Genomic DNA, 12,500 nt, shown 5'->3' with positions numbered 1-12,500 from the left:
TAATAATAATAATAATAATAATAATAATAATAATAATAATAATAATAATCACTTATTATTATTGATATGGGGAACCGAACAGATTCCCGCAAGCTATCCTTAGAGTTTAAATTTAAATATATGTACATTTACAGCTATGGATTTGTTTTCTCCTAATAATAATAATATAATAATAATAATAATAATAATAATAATAATAATAATATAATAATAATAATAATAATAATATTTTATTTAATATAATGGCAGAATTTACAGACTTCTATCCAATAAAACATGTTTGAAAGAAGGACTGTTTCCAGAATATAATAATAATAATAATCATAATAATAATACTACTACTACTAATAATAATAATAATAGTTATAAAATGTCAAATTATTGAACAGAATCTGTCTAAAAAAGGATTTCTACCAACTAATAATAATAATAATAATAATAATAATAATAATGGTAATAATAATAATAATAATAATAATAATAGATCAGCATTGTATCTCCAATCACCAAGCACCCAAATGGATGGACCAACAGGAAGAACATCCTTAGTTATACAAAAAGACAAGAGTAAGGGAAATATAGCCAGTAACTACAGGCCTATCACCTGCCCTCCTACCATAATGTGGAAGTTACTAACAGGTATCATCAGTGAAAGGCTATACAACTACCTAGAGGAGACAAACACCATCCCCCACCAACAGAAAGGCTGCAGAAGGAAGTGTAGGGGCACAAAAGACCAGCTCCTGATAGACAAAAAATGGTAATGAAGAACAGTAGGAGAAGAACCCAAAACCAACCTAAGCATGGCATGGATAGACTATAAGAAAGCCTTCGACATGATACCACACACATGGCTAATAGAATGCCGCCTGAAAATATATGGGGCAGAGGAAAAATACCCATCAGCTTCCTCAAAAATACAATGCGCAACTGGAATACAATACTTTACAAGCCTCTGAATAAGAAACTAGCAGAGGTTAATATCAGGAGAGGGATCTTCCAGGGCGACTCACTTGTCCCCACTACTCTTTCGTAAGTAGCCATGATTCCCCCATGACAAAGTACTACAAGAAGATGGATGCCCGGGTACCAACTCAAGAAAAGAGGCAACAAAATCAACCATCTGATGTTCATGGACGACATCAAGCTGTATGGTAAAGAGCATCAAGGAAATAGATACCCTAATCCAGACTGTAAGGATTGTATCTAGGGACATCAGATGGAGTTTGGAATAGAAAATGCGCCTTAGTCAACATACTAAAAAGGCAAAGTAACGAGAAACTGAAGGGATAAAGCTACCAGATGGGAGCAACATCAAACACATAGATGAGACAGGATACAAATACCTGGGAATAATGGAAGGAGGAGATATAAAACACCAAGAGATGAAGGACACGATCAGGAAGAATATATATGCAGAGGACTCAAGGCGATACTCAAGTCAAAACTCAATGCCGGAAATATGATAAAAGCCATTAAACACATGGCAGTGCCAGTAATCGATACAGCGCAGGAATAGTGGAATGGACGAAGGCAGAACTCCGCAGCATAGATCAGAACCAGAAACAAATGACAATACACAAAGCACTACACCCAAGAGCAAATACGGACAGACTATACATAACACTGAAAGGAAGGAGGGAGAGGACTAACTAAGTATAAGAGGACTGCGTCAACATCGAAAACAGAGCACTGGGGGCAATATCTGAAAACCAGTGAAGACGAGTGGCTAAAGTAGTGCATGGGAAGAAGGACTAATAAAAGTAGACGAAGACCCAGAAAATATACAGAGACAGGAGGAAAGACAGAAAGAACAGAGGACTGGCACAACAAACCAATGCACGGACAATACATGAGACAGACTAAAGAACTAGCCAGCGATGACAATTGGCAATGGCTACAGAGGGGAGAGCTAAAGAGGAAACTGAAGGAATGATAACAGCGGCACAAGATCAGGCCCTAAGAACCAGATATGTTCAAAGTATGATAGACGGAAATACATCTCTCCCATATGTAGGAAGTGCAATACGAAAAATGAAACCATAAACCACATAGCAAGTGAATCCGCGGGGCCTTGCACAGAACCAGTACAAAAAGAGGCATGATTCAGTGGCAAAAGCCCTCCACTGGAGCCTGTGCAAGAAACATCAGCTACCTTGCAGTAATAAGTGGTACGAGCACCAACCTGAAGGAGTGATAGAAAACGATCAGGCAAAGATCCTCTGGGACTATGGTATCAGAACGGATAGGGTGATACGTGCAAAACAGACCAGACGTGACGTTGATTGACAAAGTCAAGAAGAAAGTATCACTCATTGATGTCGCAATACCATGGGACACCAGAGTTGAAGAGAAAGAGAGGGAAAAATGGGAAAAAGGAAGTATCAAGATCTGAAAATAGAAATAAGAAGGATATGGGATATGCCAGTGGAAATCGTACCCATAATCATAGGAGCACTAGGCACGATCCCAAGATCCCTGAAAAGGAATCTGGAAAAACTAGAGGCTGAAGTAGCTCCGGGCCTCATGCAGAAGAGTGTGATCCTAGAAACGGCACACATAGTAAGAAAAGTGATGGACTCCTAAGGAGGCAGGATGCAACCCGGAACCCCACACTATAAATACCACCCAGTCGAATTGGAGGACTGTGATAGAGCAAAAAAAAAAAAAAAAAAAAAAAATAAAAAAAAAAAAAAAATAATAATAATAATAATAATAATAATATAATAGGAAAACTTAGTATAAAATCAATTCACTTAATGTAGCCATATTATTCAACAAAACATGCCCGCTAGAGGGTCTTCTACCTTCTAATATAATAATAATAATAATACCGTTAATAAATACATAAATATTGAATAATAATAATAATACTGCTGTATAAAATGGCAATATAAAAAATGGCAGAGTTAATTTTAACCATTTTAATTTAACAACATATGTTTTAAAGAGGGTTTTCTACCAGATAATATAATAATAATAATAATAATAATAATAATAAATAATAATATAATAATAATAATAATAATAATAATAATAATAATAATAAATAATTTTTTTTTAATTTCACAATATCTAAATAAAAATGTTGTACGGTTAATGGTCATTGGGGGCAATCCTTCACAAATAAATTTGACATTGAGCCACGTAATTTTTTTTTATTTATTAATTTATCAACATAATCGTATCACGTTAACCTCAATCAATGTGCTTCAATTAAAAAAAATATATCTAAAACTCTAAACTATGATTTCTGGATCATGTCATAAATATAAAATAAGAGAAATAAAAAAAAAATAGGTATAAATTCTAAAATATATCACAAAGGAAATATCGTTTGACAATGCTAAAAATATTAATATAATGACAAACGTCTCCTATAAACGTTATTAGTTAAACGTTATTAGTTAAGACAAAAAAATACAGGGAAATATGCATAATTCACAAACATTTCAATCTGCTCCCAACTAAGCAGCCCTATATTTCTTCAAACTGCCGTTAAAATAAATATACATACGTATTACGATTCAAAAAAGAACAGCAATAAAATACTAAAGCAGATTTTGAAGTTGCCATAAACTAAACAGGCAATTAAACAGCAATGTATAAACAGTGCACTACTTGATAACTTTGGTAATACTTTATAAAAGAAATATATGGAGGGCCATCGCGTAGCACAATTCAGTGCCCAGCTCTTAAACAAATGCTCTGAGAGAGAGAGAGAGAGAGAGAGAGAGAGAGAGAGAGAGAGAGGGGGGGGGGGGGGGGGGGAGAGAGAGAGAGAGAGAGAGAGAGACTTAATCCCACTGGTTTTTCCCTACCTGGTCTAATTACGAGGCTTTGGCAGCAGAGAGGGGAACACAGAGGGATATAATCCCGCAATGCATTAATGGAGTTGAGAGAGAGAGAGTGAGAGAGAGAAGAAAAAAGGGGGCTTAAAAAAAAAAGGGGGCATAAGCCCCATGTTTCTGATTCCTATTTAACCGAGTAATGGCAGTCAATTACAATTTTCAATTAATACGTCGACGGGAAGAGGACCGTGACTGAGCATGACACAGGAGGTATTACGGGACCAGCTCCCCCCCCATTGATGGTAATTTAATAAGCTTAATTCTTGAACCTAAATATAGCTAGATTTGGCAACAGATTATATCCAAAGGAACATTTAGTTCATCACATATATATATATATATATAAACACACACACACAGTAGAATGTTCATCACTTTTATAGGTATGTATGATATATATATATATAATATATATATATATATATATATAATAAGATAATATATATATATATATATATATAGAGTTTTGTGTAATTAGTCTACGTATACTATGTACGTTCTTTTGTGCGTACACTACAGAGTTACGTACAGCTTTCGTAAGTTCACCCACCCACCAACTTTTAAAAGCTTGGAAAAAAAGATGCTGACTCCTGCAATCAGATAAGCTCGCGTTACGTTAACTACCCAATACATATAACCTGGCATTCATTCCGTGTCGAGAGAGAGAGAGAGAGAGAGAGAGAGAGAGAGAGAGAGAGAGAGAGAGAGCGAGAGAGAGAGAGAGAGAGAGAGATAACGTGGCTTTCGAAATCCGTACTGACAAACAGGTACCTAAATTCTACACAAAATTTCAATAACCTCCACTAGAGAATTACGTTAATAACGGCAAGATATTCGATGATGAATGTAGCCCAAAAACCCACCCTTCCAGAATACGAAATAAGACAAAAAAAAAAAAAAAAATGCTAACCGAGGCAACCTATGTACGAATAGGTAACTCTATAACAAGCTACTGAAAGGGTGATAAACAAATTGGACAAGAAAAGGCAATAAGACATTTACTTTGCCGTTTACAGGCACGAAAAGGAAAATTTGATCGAAACTAGTTACGACAGCAATAGGAAATTTGTGATTGGGATTATAATGTCAATTCATTCTGGTTCCTGGGGGCTCCGTGCACTAACCTTAGTTAAAGACTGTATATTAGTGGCCTCTGGCGCCCGCCCTGAGAAGAACCAAATAAATGTGCCCAAAAGCAAGCTTCTTACGAACTAAGCTCCCTCAGGAATTATTGTAAGAGTAGCTTAATTGATGATTATTCAAAATAATAATGGAGGACACAGAATTGGGTTCTATATTCATACAGCTCGCTGAAGAAATTAGGTTAAATCCCGCCAGTCATTCCATCGTCTCCCAGAAAAAAGTCCGAAATCGGAGCCAACTTGAAGATCCCAAAGCGAGTGAGCGATCCAAATTGGCCTCAGAAAATGGAGCCAGTACCTTCGAGGAATTGCAGAAAAAGTGGGAAGCCGAGTCGTGTTTTTTGCTTTTTCTATTCCTAGAGGCAGGCAGTCCCTCTGGAGGAATTTCCACAGAACACCTTGGGTGTCTGGTCTGACAGAAAGTACCTTATCTAGTGCTACCCAGGGAGGCCTTGTTCTACAGAATGGGTTCCTTCACTGGCTTCGTTGGGGAACCATGAAGGAGGAACCATTGGGAGCTTCTTGTAGAGGTCAAGGAGAAGGGTGAACCTTTCCAGAAAAAACAAAATAAGCCAGAAGCTTTATTTAAGGGCACACAATAATGGCCAATTGTCTACTGGTATCTTAAAAAAATTAGTTTCTAAAATCAAACAATTATCTTCGGTCAATAACATAGATAAAATACGGCAGCAGCCTAATTTATGAGGCTCCCAATAACAGCTGATTGTCTACCGTTTTCTTATAAAACTATGAGAGTTTCTCAACATAGAACTCTCATCTTCATATCTTACTATAATGGGCGTAATGTCTGTCCGTCCGTCTGTCATTCAATCACGGCCAAACGGCTGTTCCGATGGGCATGAAACTTAGCAGTGTTATAGTGGGGGACCCCAAGATGGTTTATAGTTGGGTTTCATCCCCCCCCCACCCCCACCCCCCCCCCCCCCCAAGAGGGTTGGGGTGAGAAGGGATTCCCTAAAACGGAGCTGGTTCTGCCCGTGAAACGAGGCTGATTACGTCCGTAGAGTTAGTTACTTACGAATTTTCATACATAATTTCTGTATACATATGTTTGCTAGTACAGCTGAATAGCGCTAACGGTAGACGTATCCTGATCTCTTAGGCCTCGGAAGCATTGGCACAGCTACTATGGTTCCTTCATCAAGCGTTAGTGGGTCTTACACGGCCCTCACATTCCAGCACCTCCCCAACTCTCCCTTCAACTCTAGTACACCACTATTCCCTCCGACCCTCAAATCTTCAGAAACTTCATTCCCGGGCCTCCAACTCCCAATCACCTATAGTTTCACAGAATGCCCGGACTGACCTCTGAAGGAAAAGGTTCGGTCCTTCGCCTCCTCAATCTGGAATCCAGATCTGTTGCGTGGCAACGCGCGGTGGACCCTGTTGCTACAAATACGGTCAATTCGACTCTAATAATGATTTCTGAATTGACGGTTAAGACATGCAGGTACGCATGCAAGCAGCAACCCGCCTGCTTCCCCCCAAAAAACCTTTCTCTCTCTCTCTCTCTCTCTCTCTCTCTCTCTCTCTCTCTCTCTCTCTCTCTCTCTCTCAATTTATTTGGATTATGACAATTTCTCATAATGAGCACACGATGTCTCCTCGGATGGACTAACAAGTCTTTTGAGACACCTAATCCTTGTAACTCCTTGCAACTCTCTCTCTCTCTCTCTCTCTCTCTCTCTCTCTCTCTCTCTCTCTCTCTCTCAGTTGAAACAGTACGGCCCACCCCGCTTTCACAGAAGAGACAGGGTCGTCATCAAATGCATGCAAACGAATCATCAAGAGAGAAGCCACATCCGTGACGTGGATGAATCCGGATGTTGTTCTTGGTGTTTGTGAGGTGGATGATAGATTTTGTATGGTACATCCACCCTTAATGTATTCAAGGCAATTTCCTTTATGTTAAATAAATTCCTGTATGTTACGATAAACGGGCAATGCGACGAAATAAAGTCAGTTCGGTTCCTTCAGGCAAATAAGAATTGCTTTTTTTTTCACCAAGAACTTTTATTTTTTTTTTTCTTTAATTACTTTTTTACCAAGAATTTTTTTTATTTTATTTTCATTTTTTTATTTCAATTGGGTTTTAAAAAAAAAAAAAAAAAAAAAAAAATGGCAAGTCGACCAGCTAACCTATGAAACAGTTTTAATTTCCAAGAGCCAATTACTAAGTATCTACATAATTCTTCTATTTTTTTCCGAGTTTCATAAGTAAAGAATTTACTCTTCTTCTATCAATTTTTGATAACAAATCTACCCACACTGCTATAACTGACTTCCAATCTAACAGAATGAACAACCTTGTAGAAATAGGACATCATCTATTTAAAACCACTTGTTGCCTGCTGTTATATAGTGGTTTGTCCAGACCGCTTGTTAAGAATCTGAGCTTCGTGTGCGTGTGTGTGTGTGTGTGTGTGTGTGTATGTTGTGGCTGGTTGTTCATCGCGCTGGCAACGGCATTAATTAATATCAATCAGTACCCCAGATAATAGCTTCACTACACGAGGGAGTTGTAGAATAATTCCTCTGGCCAACGTTCTCTCTCTCTCTCTCTCTCTCTCTCTCTCTCTCTCTCTCTCTCTCTCTCTTTCTCAGTACAGTGCGTGAATCTTACTGTTCGGAGAGAGGGAGCACTGGTACAAAATTCAGTCATAAATTATGATGTTCCAATGTGATAAAGCTGTTTTTGAATGCGTGCCGGATTTTGGGTTTTACACAAACACTGTGTTGTATCATCATACATAAGCATTTGGTTTGTGTTGCATCATTATACATAAGCATTTGGTTTGTGTTTGATCATCATACATAACCATTTGGTTTGTGTTGTATCATTATACATAAGACTTTGGTTTGTGTTGTATCATTCTACATAAGACTTTGGTTTGTGTTGTATCATTATACATAAGCATTTGTTTATCAAAATGACATAACTCTCTCAATCATGCGTAGAGAGAGAGAGAGAGAGAGAGACGGGAGAGAGCGAGAGAGAGAGAGAGAGAGAGAGAGAGAGAGAGAGAATTTTAAATCCTTGTATGCGTCGCTAAATTCTGTACAATGCAAGTTTATTATAAGAGAGAGAGAGAGAGAGAGAGAGAGAGAGAGAGAGAGAGAGAGAGAGAGAGAGAGAGAGAGCAGGCCCTACTGCAACACTTACGCATTTCACTTGCGACCTTGGGAAAATCAAGATAATATATATATATATATATTAATATATATATATATATATATATACACATACATACACACACACACACACGTGGTCCATCTAACAATGAAGGTGACAAGAGCTTTAGAAATATTAATTTACAAAAGAGGACGAAACACTCGAGACAAAACAATCTGTTAAAGCAAGAAAATCTGAATGAGCTATAACAAAAAATAAATAAAACAAAAATAAAAAAAAACAAGCATAGTCATCACGCACATTTAACAGGACTAGAAATACACAAATCCACAGAAAAGAAGGCAGAACTAATAGCAAACAACTAAAATGGTTGATTTTTCTGGATGAGCAGCGGCCCAATGAAGTTTTCAGCCACGGCCCAGTAGTGGCCTGTCCTATAGCGTTGCCAGATGCATAGGGCTGTCATTTAGTACGTTTGACGCATAGGAGGGTGGATGGTCGTCAGACCAATTTACAGCCCTCTATCCTCAGTAGGTTTTAAGATCTGAGGTTGGACATAAAAAGTGCGGACGGACAGAAAGTCATCTCTATAATAGTTATGTTTTATACGAAACTAAAACTAATCCAACCGAAGAAAAGGAAAGAATGAAACAGAAGACATGCAGTAGCAGAGGAAAATGATGTTACGGATATAGAGAGTGACAACAGCAGTGACTAGTCTCCTAAGCGATATCAACTGCAACCAGCAAGTGACAAGGCAGAAACGTCAACAGGCAGAACTTGACGCGGGGCAAATAGACAACAGAAAACCAGCAAGCAAATCTAAACCTACAGATGACAGAATTAAAGCAACAAGCAGAACTCGATATGCAACAGATGCATTGGCAGCAAATTCTACTTGAAGCACGGCAAAGGAATAGAAGACACATATATCTTGCACACCCCGAAACAGAAAAAAACCAACTGGCAAAACTCTTAAAGCAGCGAAAAAAAAAAAAAAAAAAAGATAGCAGGACTTAAAACTGCAAATGGACAGCAGGATACCAACAAGCGGAACTCGAAGCGAAGCATGGACTCCAGTTAAATAAGACAACATGCAAAATTTCACAAAACTTCCAAGCACAGCCACCCCCCCCCCCCCCCCAAAAAAAAAAAAAAAAAAAAAGTTGCATAACTCGAACCGAGCAAATATTAGGGAAAGGAAATCCTGACAACAGACCTCAAAACACAGCTAAGGCCAGACCAGCAAATAAACAACAAAGCGGTCTCGAAAGAGCAAAAGGTCACACGAGAAAACCAACCCAGCAGAACTCGAAACGAGCAAAGGGCAGAGAGCAGAAGACCCTTCTAGCAGAAGAACCACCACCAGCAGCAGCAGCAGATTGAAGGGCAGGAAAGGCAGCAGTGGTCGTAGAGTTTCCCCTTTAATAACCACCTGTGTGAGGCCGGGATACACCACCACCACCATTACCACCACCACCACCTCCTCCTCCTCCTCCTCCTCCTCCTCCCTCCTCCTCCTCCTCCTCCTCTTCTCCTGCCGGTGGCGTTGCAGAAGCCTTTCGAACGATATACACCTATCCCTTCAAACAGATCAACATCCTCTTCCTCCTCCTCTTTCCTCGTCCTCCTCTTTTCCTCGGTCCTCCTCCTCCTCCTCCTCTTTCCTCGTCCTCCTCCTCTTTCTTCGTCCTCGTCCTCTTTCCTCGTCCTCCTCCTCCTCCTCCTCTTTCCAAGTTCTTGCTCTCTGTACCACTTTCTTCTCATTTTTGTTAACCAAATTCCGTCATTCGCTTCTATATTCCCCTCTTTTTTTTTCCCCCATTTCTTATCATTCTAAACAAGCTCCAATCTACAAGCTTAACTTCCCTTCAATGCCCCTCACCTTTCCGGGCTTTCATGCCTCCTTCCCTCCTGAGGAGTGACGTGCAATGAATGCCCTCCAGTGAGGGCATCTTTCCCCCCATATACTCGAGTGACTTCTTCCTACTCCTTCTCCTCACTTTCCCCTCGCCGCTCGCTAACGCTTGCCATTCACTTCCCCTCGGCCCTGATCGTCTCGCCTTCCCCTGGCCTCTTTCCCCTTAATGCATTACCCTGACTATTCTATGCCCTTTTGCACTAATACCCCCTTTTTTTTTTTCCAGTCCTACTTTACCCCTCGTTCGCCCCCATAAACATCCTCTCGTCGCCTTCTTCCCTCCCTCCCTCTTCTCCCCCTTTTCCTTCCCGACAATATTTTCCCCATTGATATTCCCTTCCCCTGACACCTACCCAATAACAAATACTAACCCTCCCACCCCCTCCCCACCACCAACCACTCAAACGGCAAAACAAAATTCCGCTTCCGAGCGACAACGGACGAAACAAAACCCCACCCAGGCTTCTTCTTCTTCTTCTTCTTCTTCTTCTTCTTGGTTCTTGGTTCTTGGGGCGTCTTCCTGTACACACCGAAGAATCAATCTCTGTTTCCTTTCGCTTCGTTTCCTCTATTTTCGGTGACTTTCCTCCTCCTGTTTCCTTCGTCCTTCGTCAGTTGGTTACGTCTTGTCTCGCTCGTTTCCCTATATAAGATGATTGTTTGGTATTTATTGTTATTCGTTGAAAGTATTTCCTCGCCTTGGACGTAGTCCCCGATTTCATCTCCTAGTTTGCCACCTCTCTCTCTCTCTCTCTCTCTCTCTCTCTGGCTTCCGTTCGTGACTCGTCAGCATTACACTTTCTTCACCGCAATACTGCAAAGGTTCTTTCACCATCGTCATCATTTTGTACTTCCATTTCCTCTTCTTACCTAGTCACGTCCATGTTTCCACTCCTCTCGGTCTGACAAGTCATTCCTGCAGGGAGGGCAGAAGGCTCTTTCGGTGGCACAGTCTCTCCATCTCGCGCGCGCTCTATCTCCTCTTTAAATATTTCGCTCGGATCTTCTTTTTTTTTCTTTCCTTCCTTGCGGGATCATTCTCTTTGGCTCGTAATATCTAATTTCCCTTTAAACAAGGCCTCCTCCCCTCCTCCCTCCTCCTCCATTGTGATTAACCCATTGCTAGTGTTCCTCACTTCCTCACTTCCTCATCCTCAGTGTTCTGGTCTTCAGCGTTCACACCCCACGGCTCTCAAATTCTTTCTTTCTTTCTTTTCCATTCTTCTCTAGCTCTAAAAGGGCTGCTCTGTGAGCAAGATTGTTTGTTTGTTAGTTAGTATGGTGTTTTGACGTTGCATGGAACCAGTATGGTTATTCAGCAACGGGACCAACGGCTTTTTAAGTGACTTCCGAAACACGTCGAGTGATGAACTTCTACCACCAGAAATACACATCATCTCTCACACCTCAATGGGACGCCCGAGAATCGAACTCGCGGTCACCGAGGTGGCAGGCCACGACCATACCGATCACGCCACTGAGGCGCTTTCCATGAGCAAGAGCCTGTGCTGGCACAAGGCCAGCTTAATCTCCAGCAACATTCCCTAGCTTATCTTTAGTTTTTCGTTAAAAGAAAGCTGTTGAGATGCCCATTTGTCTGTACAATCTCAGATCTTAAAAACCACTGTGGCTAGAGGGCTGCAAATTGGTATGTCGATCATGCATCCTCCCATCACCGAACATACCGAATTGCAGCCCTCTAGCCTCAGTAGTTTTAATATTATTTAAGGTTAATTTTTGGTACTTCTCACAAGTTCCATTTATTCACATTTTCACTTAAAATAGCAATACCCTACTCCCAAATTTTATTATCTGTAAAAGAAAACTTTGTCTGTCTGTCTGTCCTCATATCTACTGAAAAACTACCTAGGCTAGAGGGCTGCAAATTGTTATGTTGATCCTCCACCCTCCAGTCATCAAACATACCAACTTTCAACCCTCTAGCCACACTGGTTTTTACCTTATTTTAAGGTTGATGTCAGCCATGGATCGTACATCTGGCAGAGCTTTCCGGAGCCATGGGATGCAGGCACCCTCACCATACAGCACCTGATGAGCAACTGGAGATGATGATGATTTCATACAGCATTATATATAAATTGTACAGAAAACTCGATGCGCGACTGAATAAAGAACCTTGGTGCAATTTGTAGCAGTTGAACCAAATTGCTTCTTCCTTTGGGTTTGTTTGTTTGTTTGTATGGTGTTTTGACGTTGCATGGAACCAGTAAGGTTATTCAGCAACGGGACCAACGGCTTTTATACGTGACTTCCGAACCACTTCGAGAGCGTCCTTTGGCTTTGTGGGAGTTGTGTCTCCAAGCAGCCATGTTTTGAAACCTTGGCTTATGTCATGGGATTCTATACCTTGGATAGTTCACAATGTTAAGCGTGTGACTTGCCTACACTGCAACACAGATTTCGTTTTCTGC

General features: G+C 40.3%; 1 protein-coding gene across 2 annotated transcripts in view; it reads right to left on the bottom strand.

Annotated features, from left to right (window-relative positions):
• The window catches only part of LOC135205212 (serine/threonine-protein phosphatase 2B catalytic subunit 2-like), a gene marked incomplete in the record, with an annotated part of 245,505 nt that overhangs the window by 40,320 nt on the left and 192,685 nt on the right, over nt 1-12,500 (bottom strand).

The sequence above is a fragment of the Macrobrachium nipponense genome, chromosome 24 (genome assembly GCF_015104395.2).
Source record: "Macrobrachium nipponense isolate FS-2020 chromosome 24, ASM1510439v2, whole genome shotgun sequence".
NCBI lineage: Eukaryota > Metazoa > Arthropoda > Malacostraca > Decapoda > Palaemonidae > Macrobrachium > Macrobrachium nipponense.
Note: the sequence above shows the minus strand (reverse complement) of the source record. Positions and strands in the feature narration are given on the sequence as shown.